Below are 23828 nucleotides of genomic sequence, written 5' to 3' on the forward strand. Positions count from 1 at the left end.
TTGAGCCAATGGGCCGAGAGGCATATAAAATGGTGCGATGTTAATTGTGACTCAAATGATTAAAAATTAAACCAATGAATCATGTGTAATTGTATTGCAAGTTCTGGTTGGTTACTTTAGATCCAGATATAGGCTAGAACTCGCCTAGTGCTGTGCTGTGCTAAGTGAGGTTAAGTTTCAAGTAACAAATGGAATGTCGTCGTTTGTTTAATTAATTGATTGATACCTGGGCGGGGCACTGCGCTACCTAAAACAATAGAATTTCGTATTTTTTTTAAATAAACGGAATCTAGTTGTCGTTCGAAACTTAGCTTCAGTTAGCACATCGTAGCAGAACACTCGAGTCCCACCCAACCTAAGCGTCATATAAACATACTATATATTTAGTCAGATAAGATTTTATCTTATTTTATCACAATTTACGCGAATGATAACTATTTGTATATCACTTCATATTATGGCGTAATTCGTATAAGTACTTTCCGGGCAATCTAATATAGCTTATAAACATTATATTACCTTAATATACTATTAACACTTTGCCTGCTAAAAATACACGTGGCGTGTTTTACCGAATGTAACAGCTATGCGCCGATTACACGCGAGAGGTGATCTCATTATTTTCTTCCCGCGGGTGCTACCAACGCGCTAGGGGTGTTTTAAATATTCCTAAAGTAATGTTAATTATAAAGAAAAATAACAAATGGTAACTAAGCATGTAATTTGATTTTTACGATGTGAAAAACCGAAATGTAATGACTTAACATAATTTTATAAATAAGTATTTAATCGAACGGAAAAAAATAGTCATTATTCCAGGAACTTTAAAAATTACCGATGATTATTGAATAAATCAAAATCAATCAAAATCAAATCATTTATTCAGAAATTAGGCCTTCACAGGCACTTTTTCACGTCATAATCTAAATTAAATGATACTAAGCTACAAACTACTAGCATTTCGGAACGACCACTGCTGAGAAGAAATGCCGAAAGAAACTCATTCAAACAGTGTTGGTCCCTATTATGCCAGAAGGGCTTACCATTTTTTATATATAAATTTATGTATAATTTTTTTGTTATAATTTTTTATCAGTAATATAACATTAAGTACATAATAAAGTACATGGTCAAAAGGTATACTGAAACATATTATGATTGTGATCAAGTGCTGATGAAAGGAAAATATATATATACTTATATATATATGTATAATTAACCAAACAAAAAAAAACTTTTAATAAAAGATCGAGCTGACCAGTTCCCCCGGCAGCACCCGTTCACGAGTTGACGCGTGAGTGACATTGTGACAGAGTGACATCGCGAAGCTCAACCACAATAGAGGGAACCTCCCGACCCGATCCACGATGCCGCTACCGGTTTGACCATTTGAATGTGCATGACATATTCGATCTCCATAATCTAACATAATAGATACCTATGTTACTTTCAGACACTTGGAGATCACAAATCACGTATATGTTTTACAATAAATGTCAAAATATATGTAATAAACATGTCAAGAAAATATATAAATAATAATAAAAAATAAAAAAAAATTAAAATCAAGTGTGAGAGGTGGAAGTTTTAGGAAGGGTCCAAGGTTTTTTATCATTTAAATAGTCGCTAATCGTGTAATAAGCATTAGCCATTAAAGCATTTTTAATATATGATTTAAATTTTGGCATTGGCAAGTTAATAGCCTCTACAGGGAGTTTATTGAACAATTTAACACTTTGACCCACGAAAGACCGCCTAACCTTTTTAAGTCGGAATCTGTTCATACAAAGTTTATGCCTATTACGAGTGACTACACTGTTAACATCGCTCAATGTTTTATACAGGTGTAAGTTAGATTTAACAAAAATAAGTACGTCGAAGATGTACTGAGATGCAACAGTCATAATATTTATCGATTTGAATAATTCTCGCAAGGAATCCCGTGGCTTAAGCCCATAAATAAAACGAATTGCTCGTTTCTGTAAAACAAAAATTTTTCCTATGTCAGCTGCATTACCCCATAACAATAATCCGTAGGACATTATGCTATGAAAGTAGCTGTAATACACGAGCCTAGCTGTTTCGATGTTTGTACACTGTCTGATCCTTCTCACTGCAAAAGCTGCCGAACTAAGTTTTTTGGCCGTGATTTCAATATGTTTATCCCACTTAAACTTACTATCCACAGTAATGCCCAAGAACTTGGCACTGTGTACCCATTCTAATACTTTACCATTAACTACTAAAGGAATATCAAGTTGGGGTGCGTATATATGAAATACTATCCATTGATATATAATATGATAGTAATATGAAATACTATCCATTGATAGTATTAGTAGTAGTGTTTAGTAAAGTAGGTAGATACCTATTTTATCTGATATTTTTTAATATATATAAACGCTTATTAATAAAACTGAAACCAGTTTTTTATGAATTAATATATAAACAAATTCAAAGAACATAATTATTCTTTATGTTGTGTTACGTAATTCATAGTAATAACCGGTTTAAAAGTCCAATGACTTTAAGATACAAGATTAGACTTTGCCAAAAAATGTTTTATTCGTATATTTTAAATTTACATATTCACTTTCGGTTGTCTAGTTCTTTGTTCCATATTTAGTAGATATATGATAATTAAGAATACTTGCTTATGTAAAAACTTAATTTGCATGATTTATTTCTGTCTTTTAGTGCAAAATTAGATACCATTGACGTCATCAGCCGTGTGTTTAAGAGTTGTTAATCAAGCAAATTTTAAATGTTTGTTGACATCATCTTGTCAACTTTGGTACCTAAATAGCAACTTAGTTACCGTTACATAATATTATGTTATTGAAAATAGCGTTCTACAGGATAATTATTAAAAATTCGATCCACAGAAAAAAGTCGAAGCTCTTCAAAAAGTAGGCAGAGCAGAGCTTTCAGATCAGAAGGATAATCGAATATTAAATTCCACGATCCTCAGATCCACGATCCTCATTCCAGTTCATTTTTAATTTAATTATTCAATAAAATAAAAAAAATTTTTTTTTTACAAGAGACCTCGGACGCGCTGTACCTAATCGTTCTATTCTTCGTAATTTTAAGCGATTTTTTTGTGTAGCCACACTTCCTATTGAATTTGTGCGAACACAGATTTAATCTTAATTCGAAAAAAGAACATGAAAAGGGACTTGGTAACATGAGCGTCAAAAGAGGCGCGAGAGCAACAAAACTCGAACACAAATCAGGCGCACGCTGCGCGTCGGCAGCGGTCATGTTTCTCTTTTTAAAAACCGTCTGGCGGACAAGTAAACTTGTCAACTACGTCTGGCCAGCTACATTAACGTTGTTTATTGTCAAATGAACCCTGAATTTACACAACTCGAGAGCAACTGGCGCAGGTCCAAATGGGATCGTCTTATCATCGTAAGGATGTAATATTTTACGTCTTCATTCAAGCGGTTGCACGCGCTCTACACGTGGGGTGCTCATTGAAATTAAAAAAAAAAACAATATTATTATTTAATTATAATTATTTTTAAATCTGTATAGTTTTAAGATGCATCTTGTAAGGACCAATTTAGTACTCATTTTATGTTTGTACGGAGAAAGAGCTATTTAAAATCATTAATACTACTATTCGTTTGAAATTAATATGGGTAGGTACAATTAAACGCTGGTACGATTTTAAAGTGAGTTTAGTCTAGGGGACAGTGTTAAAAGGGACTACTGAGACTAATCGCAATATGAATAAATATATATAAAGATAAGCAAAAACATTTTAATTACACTGAAAATCTGTTTTCAACGGGAAAAAAAGCCGTGTGAAAATGTAGTGTACCTAACCTTAGTCTTCTACATAAAGTCGTATTCCTCATGGCTGAGGATCGTGGTCATTATTATGTATAGGATGTACCAAAAAACGACTTCATGAATAATATCAATAGTGTGGTTTGCCATTGCGTTCTCCATCCACACTAGTTGATAAATCATCAATTTAAGTGCAGGTTTCCTCGCGATGTTTTCCTTCACCGGAGCAATCTAAAATCGTGCTAACCCACGTGCAATAATTTCATAAGATACAGTGGTCATGGTCAAGGACATGAATCACGTCTGCAAAGTATATATCTACGTGGATCTAACCGCAAGCTGCAAAGGTAAGAACTTCATAATATAACCACAGAAGTTAAGACTACAGTCTAGCGATCTGATTTTGACGACAGAAATATCGAAACGTGCTATCAACACTATGATGGCTAACATCTATAATGGAATGGAGAGATATTTTAATTATTATTAGGTATTTAGTTTTGTTGGCGTTAATCAGCCAAAAAAATATCTTAATTTTTTAATTACCTAATGATGGAATACAGTATCCCGTGTTTATCCCTTAAAGAGTAGACAAAGCCAAGAGTTGCAAACTAGTTTTAGCTGTATGTAGTAACTAACGTTTTCCCGTGGTTTCACCCGCATCAATACCTACGTTTTTCCGGGTTGAATGGTCTCTGTATTCATAACTATGTTGCAGAAATTTCAATAAGATTGGTTGAGCAGATAAAGCGAGAAGGTAACAACAAATATTTACAACCAATGCCTTTATCAATGGCAATCGCGAAAATTTTATAAAAATCAAACTTTTTAAAATTTGAACGCCCGATGTTTTTATTATTAAACCGAATGAAGCATAGGAAACTATCCTGTTGTGCCAAAACCGTTGCGGATGTCACAGACAAAACATTGTGCTAACTTTAGATTGTAGGTACGTACATTATTTCTTGAATTTATTTGATTGACACAGTATAAACTCTACTCGAGAGATAGCTTCAAAGAGTTTCACAAATTAATCTTAGTTTGATTTGAGATTGCTGGTAAATTGGATAAGTAAATGGACAATTTCGTCATTTCATTAATTCGATTAATCCTAACCTAAAAAATGGTGTATTTTAAGTATGTGCAATTTTTTAAATGAAATAATCCGAAAATAGATTTTTCTCTTCGTAACCCAATGAAAAGTGGAGGCTCTATTTTAAGACTTCTCAAGTAACGAAATTTACAAGTGCCTGGAGAATTACAGACTTATTGATTTTATCGGCAGAGATATCATATGATATCTTAACTTCATTTTAACTTAGATTAAGTTATGTTCACACGTATCGTATAAACATTCATTGGGTCAGATATTTACCCTAAATATATAAGATATTCATAATTTTAATTTATGAGAAATTAACATTTCTGCGTTTATTATTTTTCAATATATTCCAATAATAGAGACTTCTGACGATTACGGAGTAAAAAATGGGAGAGGGATAATTATATGGGTTCCTTTGTATCCCACGAGTACAGAACCCTATAAATGATGGCTGAAAATAGAGAGAGAGATGTAAAATTCTCTATCGACAATGAATTTGTTTTTAAACCAAAATGAATTTAGGAAAAAATGAAAACATGTTTTTTAGAGTAACATTAGTCTTATAGGTTAACTACAAAATTAGGAAGTGTTAGAGAAAGAGTCACCGAACAGAAGTTTTTAAATATTTATTTTTCCAAATATGCATTTGGAATAACGAATTGGGGTTTCATAATTTCAATGCGATTTTAAGGTTAGAATGCCGTATTACCTTAACGATACAAAATTGCGCGACTGCGTATTTTCTCACAGTAAAATTCTGAGAAGCGCGTAAAAGGGAATGTCCTTAATACTTTGGCAGGCGGCCATATTGGTGTCTACCAGCGAGACAAGTCGTCGCCGTATTCTCGTGTCACGACACACCTGGGCACTCTGCCATGTTTCATCGTCTTTAACACTGAAGAATACTTGTTGCAACGGAGACGAGTTTTATTTTGTCACAGCTGTTAGGAACGTAGATCCAACCAGTTGTCTGATATTTTCAACTTGTTTCCAATAGAGTTTTTCTGTGATAAATAGTCTTGACAGACACATAAGTAGACCTTTTTTCTATTATCAGGCAGGCAAACAGGCGTGTGGCTTATATAATGGCAAGTGCTTCCGAACGTCTACAACACCAGGGGTGTCACACACGCGTTGCCTACTTTGTGTCACTTTGTCAACAATGCAAGCACTGCTGTTTGGTGGCAGAAACTGTAGCTGTAGAACATGTAGCTGACAAATATATCTTGGTTACTATTGTAACTAATATTTATTTTATGGAACCATAGTCGCGAGTCCGACCAGCACACTTTACTCCTTCCTTTTCCATGTATTGCTTCTGAAATTTGTGACCTTTTTTGATACATATTATATAATTTAAAACTTGACGTGAAAAAGTGTCTGTGAAGGTCTAATTTCTGATTAAATTCTTGGGCTTTTTAATCGTTTACTATTAAAAATTGTACGCAAAGGCAATGCACTGTTCAGAAACGCATAGTATAAGCAGATCTGTTTACAAACCTGAGCTTCATCTTGAGACTTCTTAAGGGTATCTGGGTTACCACATCGTTATATGATATTTACTAGTGTTGGGTACCTGGTTTCGATGTCGGATCTAAATTTACACTTCACTCTTTCTATCAAAGAGTAATTTTTATGAACAATATCTTTACTCTCATTTTTCTGTGATTTTTTGGAGAGATCATAAAATTGGTGAAATTAACAAATTTAATTAAATTTAAATTTAATTTAATTATTTCAGTAGAGTAGAGAGGTGTTAGTTAGGACAGAGATCTCAATCTTAATGAAGTAAGCGTAGAATCATGTCCAACCTAAACAAAAAACAAAAAATAAACATTGAAAAAAGAATTGAATCGATTACTCATCGGAAATTAACATCAAGTTGTTACTAATACCAAACGTAACAAGTCCAAAACGTATGCAAATAAATTATTCAAAAATAGAACTGGTTACTCATGTACATGAGTTGGATGTAAATTAAACCAATCATTACATAATTCATAGTCTATACCAATTGCAAATATGTAAAGCTTAGAATCTCTTTAAATAATGAGTAACTTTATGTATTATAACTCATGTCACCAGGGTCGTTAAACCGCTGTTCTATTTATAGATCGCCATTGAGTAGCTATTAGAACGTATGTACTATATTTCACAAGAGCACATGGGAAGACACGCGACGAGTAGGATCCTTACAATCATCTCATCTAGATGATGATTGTTATGACAGACAGTGTTTTGTTTCAAGACAATAATGGTTGATGGCGGTGCTAGATTAGACCCTTGTGGTGATCCAATTATTACACACCTCAAAATTTAAAAATTTTCATTTTACTTTTAGAATTGCATTCGGTATGTTACCAAACAAATGGATATTATAAATGCCTTGACATGACTTAGGTGAATATTTGAGGCAGAATAGGTAAACATGATGAAGGAACATTACAAATATGTGAGACAAATTAAAAAATATATATCTGGGTCAGGATCCTGAACCAATATACCAATTTCAAATTGATTATAACAACATTTTTTACAAATTAGTACACGATGAAGTTAATATTTATATGTTAATCGTTAATCGACTATAAATTCCGTTTGCAAAAGTAATAAATACTGCGATCAATGTAATAAATCGATTTTTTTATTGTTAGCCCATGGTTCTATCAAAAATACATAAAGCTACTCTCAGAAACTTAAACTGACTATAAAATTATGTCCGCAGGCTGAACCGAGCTTCAATGCAAATACCCACCCAAAGAAGCCGCAGTTGATAAAAGGTATTCTTGTTTTATACGCAGGGCCGGACTAAAGCTAAGGGATCTGAAGCAAATGTAAACCTGTGTCTTGATTCAACGAAACAAAAAACAAACTTTGCTAGGCCGTAGGTCGATAGTAATATTTAAGAAAATAACTGTCCTCTATATTAAAATGGAGGACAAGATTTATTCGAACAAATTTCCATCGTTTTTCTTAAAATCTTCCATCAATTTTAGAAAAGTAATGAGAAAGTTCGACGTCAAAAAGGATCGCAGATTCAAGTGAGATTTTAAATGGCATAAGCATACTAAATGAAAGTATAGCAATATGCATGCTCCAACATGGAGATATTCAGTTAGATGATGGTAATAATTCGTCAACAACCGGGCCCCAAAGCGTGGGGCCCTTAGCATTTCTGCCACTTGCTAATGCGGTACTGTAAGCATCGGTCGGCTGATTTTCCCCCGTGTCTGTGTGAGTGGATCAAGTTTCCAGTGTGTGCAGTCGCGGTAGACTCCTTGGCAACTGTCTTTGCGCATGTCAGCAGAGTCCACACTTATTCTTAAATCACTAGAATTATTTTATTAGCTGCCAACATTTGTCTCTTAGTTAACGTAACGATATCAATTAGTGACTTGTTGTACTTACGAATAAGTATAATCGATCAGATTATTTACTTTGTTAATTATCAAATATACAAATACTTCCTCTTTGTAATATTAGTATACATTTAGATGACAATAACTACAATATTATATCGTGTAAAAAAGAGAAGACTGCAGCAAATACATATAAAGTGAGGAAAGGATAGCAAATATATTGATGAAAACTACTCTGCCACGTTAGGAGCAAGGGGAATGCTTAAAAACCCTTGAAGCGTTTTAACCAAAAACGTCATTGAATTATAGAACTCCTAGATGATATTTTCCACTCTCCAATAGGAGGAGTAATAAATTAATTCAATTAATATTAATTCAATATACTATTATAAATTCATTACTAAAGTTATACTTATACTATACTATTATAAATTTATTTGTGTAAACACAGCCTACTCGTGTTACAACAATGTTTGTCTGTGTGCGTGTGCAGACACGCTGAGACAATCCGACGCCTTCTACTGCGCGCGCGCATTCAGTACATCTATACAGGACCAGGTTATATGGCGACATAACTGTGTTGAAATCATAAGACTTAGTGCTCATTCGATCCCTTTTCTGCAAGTACTAATTATGTATCACCGTCCTGCTCTTATCTCGCATGTTCAGCATTGATTGGATGTTTGTTCTAAAAACATTTATCATATGTATTACCATTTATGTCATAATCTTTGCTAAAATGTACAACAATGAAGTCTTTTCATAAAGTGTCATTCTCGGCATTTGATACAAAAAATTAGTGAATGCATGTGTTGAGTACCTTTACGTCGACATGATTCCATAGAAATATTATTTTTGATTGAATTAATTTAAGTATTTATGTATTTTAGTGACGTATTTTAGTTAATACCTCAGTTACAAGCCACACACAATACATAACAAGTATTTTTTTCATTACTTGATGATGTCCCACTCCTGAGAAAAATTTAATTTCTTCCAAGCAACTTTATCCCTGGTTATATCCCTCCATTCCTTCTCAAACGCTTTCACATTATTATTTCTCATTCTTGGCCTTCCTCTCTTCGTATAAATATCGACTGCAGTTAATATTCGAATCAATTTTCTTAGTTGCAGGCGGCATACATTGACGGTAAAAAATTATTTTATTGGTTTGTTCAATTATCATACTGGACTGCTAAATCTGAGGGTCCCGGGTTCGGTCAAGATTAAAAATGATCTTTTTCTTTAGATTGAATTCGTGTTTTGGATGTTATGTACCTCGATATAGCGTAAAATATCCCATTACACAACTCTCGAACTTTGGGGCCATTGTGTGATTTGTATATTATATGTTTATTTATAATTACTCTTCAATTGAATAGTATGTGTACACGTGTAATTGTCGACGGAAATATTTAAACTATCTATAAGATTGTCATTTATGTTAAATCTTGTTGTCCAATATATAATTCGATCTGATTTAAAATCAGACATTCGCCACAGAACATTCGAGATTATCTTAGCTATTTTATACTGGAATACAATTTTAATTCCTCGCTCAGGTCTAAGTGAACTAACAGGTTTTATCTGGTGTACACCAGTATAACCTAGATCAAATGACGTATTAGCTTGCCCAAGGAAATCAACTCTGATCTAATTAGAGATAATAACTATTCCCTTTCACTATTGCTATCAGCATATCGTTATTCGTATTAATATCGTACGCTAAGTGATGTTCGAAAGTTGGCAAACCACAACACAATTATTTTGCGTTTAACATTTTACAATATTTCGTTTGCGTATTCAATATATGATCCCTGTATTTATTTTAGAAACAACAAATTTAGATCACTTTTCAATGTCCTACAGACGCGGAAACTTTTATATTCAATTAAACAAAAAATAGATATCCGTTCTCACTATTGAATTGAGAGATTTACGTTGAAATATTAGACGTATTCTATAAATCTCTATTGCAAAGCATATTTATTTATGTACTTATATACCCAAAATTGTATTATAACGCCTCATCTTTTATAAAAGAATAAGATTTACGGAACATTTCAGATACACCGATTTTGTATGATAAGAACCGACATTTGAAGTAGTTAAGTTTTATCCCTTCATATTACCTATTTTTTAAATACGATCAATTGATCGTATTTAGAAAATGGGTAATATTTTATATAGGTAATAGGTTATATTTTGAAGTAGGATTTAAGTCTTGTCAACTTCAAAAAGTGCCGCGAAAGAAATAATTATTCCATGTTTAAACATCTGTTCTGCACAAAATCTATGGCCAGTTTTGACTACTTAATATCCTGTCCTAACTGGCAAGTAAGAATAAAGCTTAAAAGAAGATAAAAGCATCGAGCTTAGTTCTATTTTAAGCTCGTAATGATACAGTAGGTACTCGCCGCCAGCCGGTCTGCCGGTCGCTCCGATATGTCGAGCTTTGCAGCGGGAAAATGAAAGCTTTAGAATCATTATTTAAAAGTTCTATAACTCGCAATGTAATAACGTATGGGTGGAGGTCTTAATTCCAAGATAACATTTGAATTTTAAATATAATGTTCTTTTAAACCGTTGAGGCCCAAAATGTCTCTCTGTGTCAAAATGGCCTTTTCCCCTACTTTCCCTTTAATGTGTCTCTCTCTTCCCACAGTTTTGAAAGGAAAATAGTGAAAAACAACAATATATTTGTAGGTATTTACATTGGACAAAACTAGTTGCGCTCCGTGTCTTCGCTCGCGATAAAATGTGGCACTACGCGCATATGAAATTCCAGGTTATATTTTACATATGTCTCAAAATACGTGCAATATATTTTGTATAATTATTCGGGTGACAAACATAGCTAGTCCTAATACTCAATATTTTTATTGCATATCATAAAGTTGACATGGTGTTATAAATTATATAAAAAAAACACATATTTATGGACCCTGGCGGGTCTATAAATATGTAGTCTAGTATCCCTACAGATATCCTCACTCGTCATCCAAACTTTCATGGTTATAATATTAGTTAGTACATAGTACCGCACGCGGACGAATGGACTAAGAGATAAATATAATAATAAATATAAATATATATTGGGACAAATCACACAGATTGAGCTAGCCCCAAAATAAGTTCGAGACTTGTGTTATGGGATACTAACTCAACGATACTATATTTTATAACTAATACATATATAGATAAACATCCAAGACCCCGGGTCTTGGATGTTTATCTATATCAGAAAAAGATCATTTTCCATCATGACCCGACCGGGGATCGAACTCGGGACCTCTCGGTTCAGTGGCAAGAACTTTACCACTGCGCCACCGAGGTCGTCAGAGATCAATAAGACAAGCAAATTTTTTTAAAGATATCACTAATAATAATAATCGAAATATGTTATTGCTAACGCATAATCCACTTTTTATGTCGATATTTCTCACGGGGTAGACAAAGTCTCGTTTTAATTTCATGCCATGTTCTCCATAGGTCCGAGATCATAAACCCTTTGCGGTTTCATATTACGCATTATAATACCGGAAATTATAACAGTGTTGCCATAATTACTCGTAATTTAAATGCTTCCGTGTGACTTGAATTGATATGTGAATAAGCTGGCTAAAATGCGGGCTATTTTTATTATTTACTATAAGTATATTCGCTTCTTCCCGCGACTTTGTCCGTGTTTCATCGCGCACAGTATTTTTTTGGGATTTTTTAAAAAATAAGAATTATCATTTAGTTGAGTAATATTGTATGCTTCTTATAATATTTTCATTGTTATGTTCCGTTGTTGTATGGTATTTAGCGCTTTTTAAAAAGAGTAATAATATATAGATAAAAACATCAATCAAGAAAAATAATTTCAAACTTTTTTAATGAAAATTAAATACAATAATAACTTCACTGATCATTTTCCAGAAACTACAAAGGCACTCGTCACACCAATTTTATAATAAAATCATAATAGGTATAAAAACAAAATGGAAATAAATCAAATATCATTTTCATTGGTCAATTTTGTATGATTAGGTATTTATTATTCGTTCTCATTGTAGTATAATTAAAACGCTGTTTGACACCAAGAAAACTGACGTCATTTATTATCTGTCATATAAGTAAGTATTGTAATAAAGCTTAGAGAACATTTTGTTTTTGATATTGGGAAAAAAGTTATAAAAATATGAAGGACTAAAGTCACTGTGGGCGTCGCTACTGTTAAACAAATTTGACAAGAAAATGACATTTCAATATTTTTCGAATTTCGATCGCCGGATCGTGTATCCATGCATTATGGTCATCGTGACTTTTGTTGATTGTATTGACAGTCTCAAAGCTGGTATGTCCGTGACACCTAAGTGTTATGTAATCTGTGCCGGTACTGAATTCTTGGATAGGTCAGGTCGGGTGTCGGTATCGACTCATGTACTTCCGTGACGGGTTAGTTCACATTACGTACCGTCACCATCATTTTAATTCATGGAATTGTCGCCCTTGTTACCATAGCATCACGATCAATATTATCGGAAGTGTGAGTGTTTCCAGAAGAGCAATTATTTCATTGTTACGTTTGATATTCGGTGTTAAGGTAGGGCGATTTTTATAAAATTGCATTAAATATCTATACGTATTATATTTCCCCATGCCATACCCCACATTTTACACTCAGCTCCCTGCCACTTCTCCTGCCGCTGCTGCCGGAAATATTTCCCTAAATAGTTCTGCGGCAACAACGACACGAGTGAGCGTTTACACTCAGCCTTCACATTCTTATTCTCTCTCTCTCTCTCTCTCTTCTTTATTTATCAACTCGCAAAAAAGGCTGACGTCGATCTCGTCGAGGTCGCTGGTTCGACAGCATTATGTCTGATCAGTATAAGTCATCCCATATTACCTGCACAATTTCATAAAGTTCTAAAAATGTAATTGTTTTTTTATTACTCCACTTCTGTGTCCGGGCAGCGGCAGTGGCATGTGCAGTGATTGCGCGAGTAACCTATTTAACTACTCGTGCTGCCCACTGGGATGCTCAGTTCCCTGCCCAATAGGGCTGAGTGCAAATGTGGCAATGGAATTAAAACGAGGACATAAGATCTGTGGTCTTATATGTATATTTATTTTTTAATACCTAAAAATATCGCGACATTTATAACGGAAATTATATTTTTTATCGATACTTGATATGTTCGAAATATGGACGGTGCCGCTTTGTAAAAAAAATGTATATTTATGTTTAATTTATTGGTCACAATCGTCGCCGTCGTCGTACGTATCGAGTTTCGCGCAGGTGGTCAACACGACTCGATTTTATTATTTTATTATTCCATATTTATTTATTATTAACAGCTCCAATGAGTAGACCAATGTAAATTAAAGACAAAGTAAGCTATATATATATAAGCTATTGGTGTAGCCATATAATATAAATAGATTTAGCTTTTGCGCACGGCTTCGCCCGCGTGAATATCCATGGTTTCCATACAAACTTCCACCCTCAATCATAGCCTTTTGGATGTTGATGTTTGAAAAAAAGTAACCCCCATTTGAACGGGCGCTTCAACTATATGCATAACAAATTTCATCAAAATTGGTCCAGCGGTTTAGCCTTTAAAGCGGAATAGACAGAAAGACAGACTTTCGCATTTATAATATTAAGTATGGATGCCCACCCAGTAGGCTGTACTTGTAAAAAAGCCTTTCTAATACGAGCGAAATGGAATATATGATGATGTCTATAGTTTTTTCTGTCTATGTAATAAAAGATAATAAGTAAACCATAAAGAGGGGTATTATAAGTTTGATCGCTAAGTATGTCTGTTTGTGTACGTGGTACCGTAGCTCATCAACAGGTGAACAGATTTGGATGCGGTTTTTTTTATTTGATAGCTAGTTTTTATGCGGTGATTCTTGGATATGTTTGATCGAAATCGGTTCTGCCGTTCAAAAGTTGTAGCGAAATGAATATTGAAAGTCTTTAAAAAAAGGCTTTTTAATTTGTCTAACAAATAAACGTGTGTTCGGTTTTCAGTTAGGAGTGAATATTTATTAGACATTTTATTTTATCAGGTATATATTCTCACGCGAAGTCACGGTTCAAGTAAATATAAGCAAAAGATAGCTAAATACATTTTGGTTTTGATATCAAACAATCGTAAATTTTAATCCTAATTTATATGAGACACAGTTGTTAGAAATTATGCTCCTTTAATGAAATCTGTGTATGCTTTGCATAGTAATGGCTTGTTCTAGACAGTTTTCTTTTATATAATGCTAATTTTATAGCTGTAGAAAAAAATGTCTGCATTTGGTTCTGGATCAACACCTGTTCGGCCGAATGTGACGGAAAAGACTTAAAATTTATATGTAAATTTTAATCATATCAAAATTCAAATCATTAATTCAGAAATTAGGCCTTCACAGGCACTTTTTCACGTCATATTCTAAATTAAATTATATTTACCAAAGCTATAAATTATTGGCATTTCGGAACGGCGACTGCTGAGAAGAAATGCCGAAAGAAACTCATTCAAACATTAAATATCATGTCAGAAGGGCTTACCATTTTTTAAATATAAATTTATGTATAATTTTTTATCAGTAATATAAAAATGTAAGTACACAATAAAGTACATGGTCAAAAGGTATACTGAAACATATTATGATTGTGATCGAGTGCTGATGAAAAGAAAAAATATTATATATAATTAACTAAAATTAATTACATAACATCTGTTTATGTATTATCTTGAATTTCTTCGTGCTTTGGAAGGCACATAAAGCCGTCGATCCCGGTTGTATTTGCAGTCGTTAAAAGCCGCCAATTGGCAATGGGTGGCTCATACTCTTTCCTTATCCGTTTATAAGGCAGGTCTGTGTCCCAGCAGTGGGGACTTTTAAATGGCTGCCGTTGATGATGATCAATATCACTTCTCATTATCCTGTCGATTCGCAATGAGACGCAGGTAAACCAATCACATTGCGGTGTGGTTGTCGTCGCGTCACAATGTCGCACTGTGATTGGTTAGCTGCGTCTCATGAAGAAGGAAAACATCGTGAGGAAACCTGCATACTGGTTCAATATTAATAAACCACTCCATATTAATAGTGCCAAGAAAGTGTGTGTTTCATTTCACGTAATTACCACGAATCTCAGCCATGAGGAATATGACTATAAAGAAGAACCTAACAAACATTACACAATATTATGCGCTGTTTTGGTTATCTTCTTCAAATAGAATATTCTATTCTAATATATTTAGTAATTATCGTGTGCCAATTAGAATATAATTTCAATGACAATTTAGTTAGTAATGGTCATATTTTTAGGTCCACGTTTGCCCGTGCACGCGCCAATTTAAATATATCGGCTTTTAATATGTTTATAATGGATTTAACTGATTTATTGGTCTGACTCATTGATTGTTGATGTCGTTATAAATACATTTACTATATCCTGTTACATATACTTGTATATTTTTAGGTAAACCTATGAATTTTTAATATACCTAACCTAACATTTGATTATTAATTAACTAGAACTTTTTATGTATTTTTAAATAAATAACTTTAAACATTTGCATGCCAATTGTTGGCGCAACACGCTTGTCCGATTTAAAGACATATTTGTCCTATACATGTATATATACCGTGTTTGTGTGCAAATAAATATTTCATTCATTCATTCATTCATTCATTCATTCATTCATTCATTCATTCATTCATTCATTCATTCATTCATTCATTCATTCATTCATTCAATTTGGTTACTTTTCTACGCAAAATGATTTGTGTTAACTCTATGTTTTATTGAGGTATTTAGTTTCTTTTTTGTCCTTAGATAGTACTTTAATTATGTGAAAAGAAGAAGAAGAACTCTGTTTAAGGTTTTATTTATATTACTTATATTATAATATGAAAGTTTTTATGTTTATTTATTTATGATTGTAACATTTACAGACTTACAGACAGTTTAAAAAATATATCCTTACAAAGAATAAAAAAGTCCCTCTGTCACGTCTGTCTGTATGAACTTGATAAACTCAATAACTGCTGAATGGATTTTTATACGGTTTTCACCAATAGATAATATGATTCCCGAGCAAGGCGTATAATTTATTATGGTTTTACCCGATCGAGGCCGGGACGGGCTGCTAGTAACTTTACGATTAGACCACCCAAAACTACCGTGAAATGGCGCTAGAGCATAAAGGATGGAATTTTAATTATATTTAGATCTATTGAGAGATGTTACGAAAATTGGGAATTTTTTGCAGATGTTAACTAGAAATAAACGAAGACTGTATTATTAAGTCATATTAAATTATATGATAGTTTCTGAGAAATGGTCGGTTGCCGTTTGGCGGCGCGTTTCGTCGTTCTTGGAAGGATGGTTCATTATTTACAGGGTGTTAGGAATTTGAGATGAGACGGTGTGTCCAGATACTATAGTCGTATATACAGTCGTAGTATGAGGACTTGCCGTTAGAGAATTTTTTCTTAATATCTTGTTCATGTGTCCCAATGCTGGGCAAATGCAAAGTCTTTGTCCAGCAGAGAAGAAAAAGGAATTAAAAAAAAAAACTGTTAATATAACTTATAGAGGTAGTTACTAGAAACATGAGGAGCCTTTTTGTTCCACACGAGAAATGAGTTGTAGTGGAATTCTGTACTATTTAAAAAAACTTATTAAAAAAAATATTCAAACGTCCTAAGATTCTATTTAAAAAAAATGATTTTTTCTCTCCAGCATCCTGTATCCAGCCAGTTCGTTGATGTCTTTTGTATGTATCGATATTGGACACAATCATTGGGACCTCCAAAATTTATGCTACTGTTATTTTTTATCTAATCAAACAAGCGTACGGCCCACCTGGTGATGTACGGTTACGATAGCCGACGGAAATTAGAGTTGTCATTACTTTTGCTGTCCTGAATTAATAAACTACTTAGTTTCAATAAAATAAAATTTATTTATTTCAGGACTAGCAGGACCTTAGCAAAGATTAGGATACAATATTTTTGTGCTATAAATCCATTTTTTTTTTTGGAGTGGACAGATTCTAGGTTGACCCAAGTAAATTAATTAATTGGCAAAAGGACCCATTGGGATGATAACGACAAACGTTGTTATTATTTAATAAAATATAAACAAAATAAATACATAATTTGTTTGCCTTGGGAATTAGATTTTTGCAACTAAATTCGTGAAAATTTGTCACTGATTTTTTTTAACAAACTTTTAATTTTAAGAAATTTGTTAATTTTGCGAAATGTGTTATTGTTATTGCCAAATAATTAGTTTAACGTAAAAATATATTTAAGAATGTAATTATATTTTGAAAAATCACGTTTCTTCAGTCATAATCATTAATTCAGTAGTTTGAAGCTGTTCAAATCATAATCATCAATTCTCAGTATTTGAACAGCTTCAAATACTGAATTGATGATTATGATTGAAGAAACGTGATTTTTGTAGAGCTGTTTCCAATATATTTCGATCGCGTCTTATTCAGAAACTTTACGAAATGCATCCAGATTTCAAACTAATTAGACTTGTGTCAAATCCCAATACAATAAATCGGTACCTGTACACAGTTTTTCAATATTAAATCGTCACTACGACTGTCCGACCGTCGGTTCTTAGAAATATATGACGCAATCATTGGTCGAATTTCGTACGGTGAAAGAGCATTCATCTTGGACTAGATAAAAAGGATCTGTTGGGTATTACCAAATATCGATAAATTAATAGACAGTATTTAGTATGATAGTTGAGGGTATACGTCATGTTATTTTTAAATATTAAAAATGTCCAAGTGTATTCTTTTATCTATAGCAATAAAACAAGATAGCGAGTTTAGTGACATAATTGAAAAATCAAACTATCAATTTTTGATGCAACGCATATATCTCGCGATACAACGGGGGAATGCTACAAGCCTTATGTGATCTATGACGGAAAGGTCTCCGTCAGGGAACCGTCAGGTACGATCCTAGAAAAGAATCTAGTATAATTATGATGACGTATATTTAATGTGGTGGTGTAATGGTTAAGACGCCCGCCTGTGAATCGAAAGGTCCCAGGTTCGAATCCTACTCGTGCCACATGAGTTTGCATACCAATCTGACTCATGTATAGTAAGTAGCTTTCATAGACCACCACTTGCTTCCGGTGAAGGAAAACATCGTGAGGAAACCTGCACACTGGTTGATTCTTATTAAATTAAGTGTGTGAAATGGAGAAGGCAATGGCAAACCACTCCATTAATAATGCCAAGAAAGTTGTTGTGTGTGTGTGTGTTCATTCCACGTAACAACCACGACCCTCAGCCATGAGGAATAAGACTAAGAAGAGATATTTAATTGTATTAATTTTAATTCGATTAAAACTGACCTTGTTAATCAAAATGCCGGTCACTCACGTGTGGACGAATTTTATTGACAAATAAATTATTATATTTTCATAAATTTCACAAATTATATGATGTTGCTAACGAGGCCAATTGTAATTGAAGCTGAAAAGCTACGTTTAACACTACTAAACCATTCTGTTGTTCAACTAAAATCTTGTACACCTCATTAAGTTTGACTTTAAGTGAGTATACTCGGATTTACTGGTCATAAAAACTATAAACCGGTTATCTCCATTTGCATCAGTGTAATATTTGATTTCTATAAACTTTTGCGTTCAACTTCGCCGCGTGAGTTTTGTTTTTCGCCGCTTTAGGCGAGTCTCTTATGCATGCAGTAAAGTCTATCAGGCCTCGAAGTAGGCACAAGATTGTTCTTGTCAAGAGAGCCACAGCTGCTGGTAATCACGACCCTCAGCCATGAGGATACGGCTGTGATGATGATGAGGAGAAGTTTTCATCGGTGTGCAATTCTATGTGATATTATAAATGCGAAAGTGGGTTTGTATCATAGACAAAATTGATTTCTTTTATCTATGGTTTGTATATATTTTGTTACCTCTACACGCTTTTTGATTTCAAAATGGTTGATTGAGTAGATAAACAACAATAATATTTTCTACATATATATCCTATGTAACTGTTATCCTGGAAAATAGTACGGCTCGATAGAAATTCACGGGCGGAGTTACAAAAAAAAATCGCTAGTTTTATAGATATGGGTTTTCATGTATAGTTGACGGCAAAATGACATTTCCGTAGGTTGACAATTGCCAGTATATTCCTCTATCCACCATATCACTATATCTATACAGTAATTATCTATTTACCTGGCTAAAAATGGATGATAAAAGTTATAAAATACTATAAAATTGACTTAAAAATAAAACAAACAAAAATTAGTTAATGATAAACACGATTCTATATACATCTGTCAAGATGACAATAAGGAAATGTCAACAGATTTTGTTTATAAAATTGTTGTCCGCATTAAGATCAGTGGAAACTTTTATTAAGTATTTATTTTACACGGAATTGTTAATTTTCCACGAAGGAAGTAATTAAAATTACATGCCATTTTTAAAATTTATAAGATAAACACGTGTATTTGTAGTCCAAAAATATTGCATTTATTTTATTTAGAGCCTTATTTAAAGTTTTACAATTTTGAATATGTGAAAGCCGTCTAAACGCAAACTTAATTTGTTAATCTATTATTCTTTACGTCTAACCTGTCCTTTACAAAAATAATTGATATAACAAATAATTTCAGACGAACAAACTATCTTACAAAATCCAGCTCTCAGACTTTCGTTATTGTCATCTTAGAAACGACCGTGACCATTCGGAGCTTACGTGACCGAAAATCCGTTGCCAAATGGATATTATCCCACTAGTTTAAAATTTTGAATACTCACTTTTTTTCTGTAACAATTAACACAACACTTTCGCGTACCGTTAACACACGGTGCGTGCAGTCACTTCGGCTGTTAGTACGAGTTTGTGCGGGCACGGCGCTGCTTGTCGCATATATTGTTGGTGGATGCCTCTCATTGGCTGACGGGCGACGCGCCCGCTTCTCGACCAATAAATACTGGAAAGCCTATGTGAGTTTTTCCGACAAAGTTGATGTTAGGTATGTCACATTTATGGTTAGACTGCTATCTTAGCTGGAAATTCTGATATAACTAATCCATCAATAATTTAAACACTAAAAAAATTATCAATCCTAGTTTTGATGGGTGTTGGTATTCCAATCATTAAACGGAATTTGATGAAATTTGGTACATAGAGTACATTATAAATAGAATGAAACATCCGGTCAGGCGCCTTTTCCATATAATTATATTGCGCAGTAATTTTTTTGACGATTCAAAAGTGCTAGTAAACCTTGCGAATGAAAAAATATACTGAATAATATTTGTACTTACTTGAAAGTTGTTTATAATTTCAGAAATACCAATTTAAGAACATTACGCTAAATTACAATTAAATATTTAAGATGCAACTATTACTACATGTATAAAATAAAGTCGATTCCGTTTGTCTGTCCCTATGTATGCTTAGATCTTTGAAACTACGCAACGGATGCAATATGTAGGTATGCATAATATTGCACCCGTACGAAACCGGGGCGAGTTGCTAGTAATCAATAATATGCATTGATAAATTCGTCAAGGGTAAAGCTTCGTTTTACATTTTCATTATAGATTAGACCACCACTTGCTCCCGGTGAAGGAAAACATCGTGAGGAAACCTGCACACTGGTTGACTATTCGGTTCGCTAGTGTGTATGCGACTGCCTGCCACTAGATGGCGGTGGATAGTTGTAAAAGTCATGTCGGATGCTTTTAGGCGACTTGCATAAAATCTAGGACTTGCATAAACAGGTATATTATAAATGCAAGTGACCTTTCAGTTTTCAGGCCCGTTTACAACAGGAAATGGTCAAAGTAGAAGCTCGTAAAAGCTACGACACCACTTAAGGTTCGTGCACACCGAATACGTATGCATCATCCTACGGAACGTAACATCCTGAATTTTAACCCTAATTGAATAAGATTGGAGATTTGTAGATGAAAGTGAAGAGGCAACAAATAATCTTACTTTTATATATTACTAGCTGCGCCCCGGGGCTTCGCTCCTGTCGGAGTTTCGGGATAAAAAGTACCCGATGTGTTATTTTATCCGTGTACCAAAGTTCATAACAATCCGTCCAGAGTATTTTCTTGCAGATTACCATATGAAATTTTATCAGGTGAAACTGACCCTAACTCTAAACTAACCTAATTTGGCTAGCACTGACGTAAATTGGTTTTATTTTTGACATAAAGCAATGAAAAGAAAAATAGAACTATTAAAATTATCGTTATAATTATAATTAGTAAATCGGTGACGTAAATACATTCTAAACATCTTTACGTCTTTTATACAGCGTGCTCCAACCGGTGTTTAATTGTTACCAATTATGCCCGCGGCATTTCCCGCGTGAATTTTCCACGGGAACCGTTAATTTTCCGGGACGAAAATTTCGAGAAGATTGGTTTATAACATAATGTTTGAAAACGTAACAAACTTACTTTCGCATTTTATAAGTAATTAGCTGCGCCCCGGGACTTCACTCCCGTGGGAATTTCGTAATAAAAAAGTACCCTATGTGTTATTCCAGGTTATATTCTAACCGTGTACCAGATGCGTGAAAGCGTAACAAACATACACACGCACATACACCCTCACAAACTTTCGCCTTTATATTATTAGTAGGATATAAGTTAGGATAAGGTTCACTGGTCGAAATGGCTCAGGTTCGAATCCCCCTCCTGTAAAATGAGTTTGTATACCAAGCTACCTCATGTATAGTTTTCAATTCACACATTAATAGGTTCATTAGTTTGTATTGTACGTTTTATCCCACTAGATGGCAGTATATATGTTATTGTTACACTCGTATCACAAATCATAACACATTTGATGAAAAAGATTGATAAAGAAAATATAAATGTGGACGAGATTTAAATATATCCATAATGAATCTTAAGATTTATTTAAAAAAAACTAAAAAAAATACAAAGAAGTATGTAAAAAATAAATATTTCTATGATAAAATATTTGTATGATGGCGTAGTTGCAGTCTACGATTACTTCGTAGCAAGCTACGATTTTTTACGTAGCAACTACGGCAAATTTTGGTCGCTACGCGAGAATATGAGCTCAAAAAAGCCGTTGACATTTTATTCGTTTAAAACAACAATTCATTGCCTATGCAAGCCATCAAATTAAAAGTTATTTGTATGATATTATATATTTTATTACCTAATGATTGTCGGAACATGTTGTATAAAGTGTTTTCAAACTGTCAAAAATAAAAATTTTCAATGTACTAAAAATGTTTTCAATAAAAAGACATTACATTTTAGAACCAGCCTGTGATATGCAGTTTTCAGTCCACTACTTCGGTTATAGCTACTGGAATAGAACCATTCGATATCCTCTCGCGGATGTCGTACAAGGCGACTAAAGGACACACAGCCTAGGCAGCTGACAGGCAACAATGGCATTCCCAAGGAGGGTGAACGTCAGGCGGTTGTAAAATTACAGCCGAATCTTAAAAATTTAAAGGGCTTTTTTTACGCTGTCTCCGAGGATGATATGCGTGCCAATGGTCTGACAACTAGGGATACGAAAAAGTAGGACTCTGGGCTCCCACGCTAAACCAACAGGCTCAGATGAGAAAAGACACACGTCAAAATTTTAACATTTTATATTGTCTACTAAGAAGGCAAATACTTTGAACACCAAAGTATTACAATGTGTTATACCTAATCTTATCTGATAACTATTACGCGATATCTAGTGTTTTATTAAATGATGTGATGGTATGTATGACACATATATTATACTGTGACGTGGACAATAATTTCTTATTAATCTGTGTAAATATTTTTTTTCTGTCACGAGTGTTTTAGATGTAATATTACGCAAAGCTCAGCGCAGATGGCGCTACTGGTACAACTAAGGTACACAAACATTGCCAATGGAGACAAACAGCCCCAATTTTCAATATTGTTGCAGATTTACTACCAAAAATACCTTCTACGCAATCGTGGTGCGAGTATAAGGGAAAAAGGAAGGATTTAGTGGATTATCCTGAAAATAATAGCACAATTTTAGGTTATGTTCTGCATTATTTGGTCAACTGTGGTCATAAACTGATATAAACTTGATTTTGACTGAAGATCTTACCTGTATGAAGTCCATATTTTAGTAAGTGACACTTCACGTGTGAAGTGTTCCGAGCTTCTTTTCGACCGTTTACTGGCTCGAAAAATTTACAGCGTGAGGCGTATCCCATTTATTATTCTTACTACAGTGTTGTATATTTTCACAAACGAATGTTTACATAATGAAAATATTAATAAAGTACTGTAAAATAAACGTTATAATCGACAAAGCTTTTGTGTACCTAAAATACAGTGCTGTGCCTACTCTGGCGGGATAAATGTGCAGTAATACTACCTATTGTCCTTATATATAGTCTAATAGTATATTGATACACGTTCGAAATGTAAACAAAATACTGAAAAATAAATAAATAATGGAAACAGATTATTTTGTATGATAAACAAAATCAGTAAATACCTATGTAATATTTTATTA

The 23828-nt window shown here is 33.6% G+C and overlaps 1 protein-coding gene across 4 annotated transcripts in view; it reads right to left on the reverse strand.

Annotated features, from left to right (window-relative positions):
• The window catches only part of ITP (Ion transport peptide), a 59370-nt gene that overhangs the window by 15510 nt on the left and 20032 nt on the right, over positions 1-23828 (reverse strand). Inside the window, exon 1 of one of the 4 annotated variants that reach the window (XM_053758353.1) lies at positions 20090-20244. The exons of 2 other annotated variants lie outside the window; for them this stretch is intronic. The gene's annotated coding sequence lies outside the window, so the exon portion shown is untranslated. Of the gene's footprint in view, positions 1-20089; positions 20245-23828 lie in introns of those variants that run through there. One more of the 4 variants, XM_053758350.1, reaches the window with a different exon arrangement.

The sequence above is a fragment of the Plodia interpunctella genome, chromosome 18, assembly GCF_027563975.2.
Source record: "Plodia interpunctella isolate USDA-ARS_2022_Savannah chromosome 18, ilPloInte3.2, whole genome shotgun sequence".
NCBI classification, from domain to species: Eukaryota; Metazoa; Arthropoda; class Insecta; order Lepidoptera; family Pyralidae; genus Plodia; species Plodia interpunctella.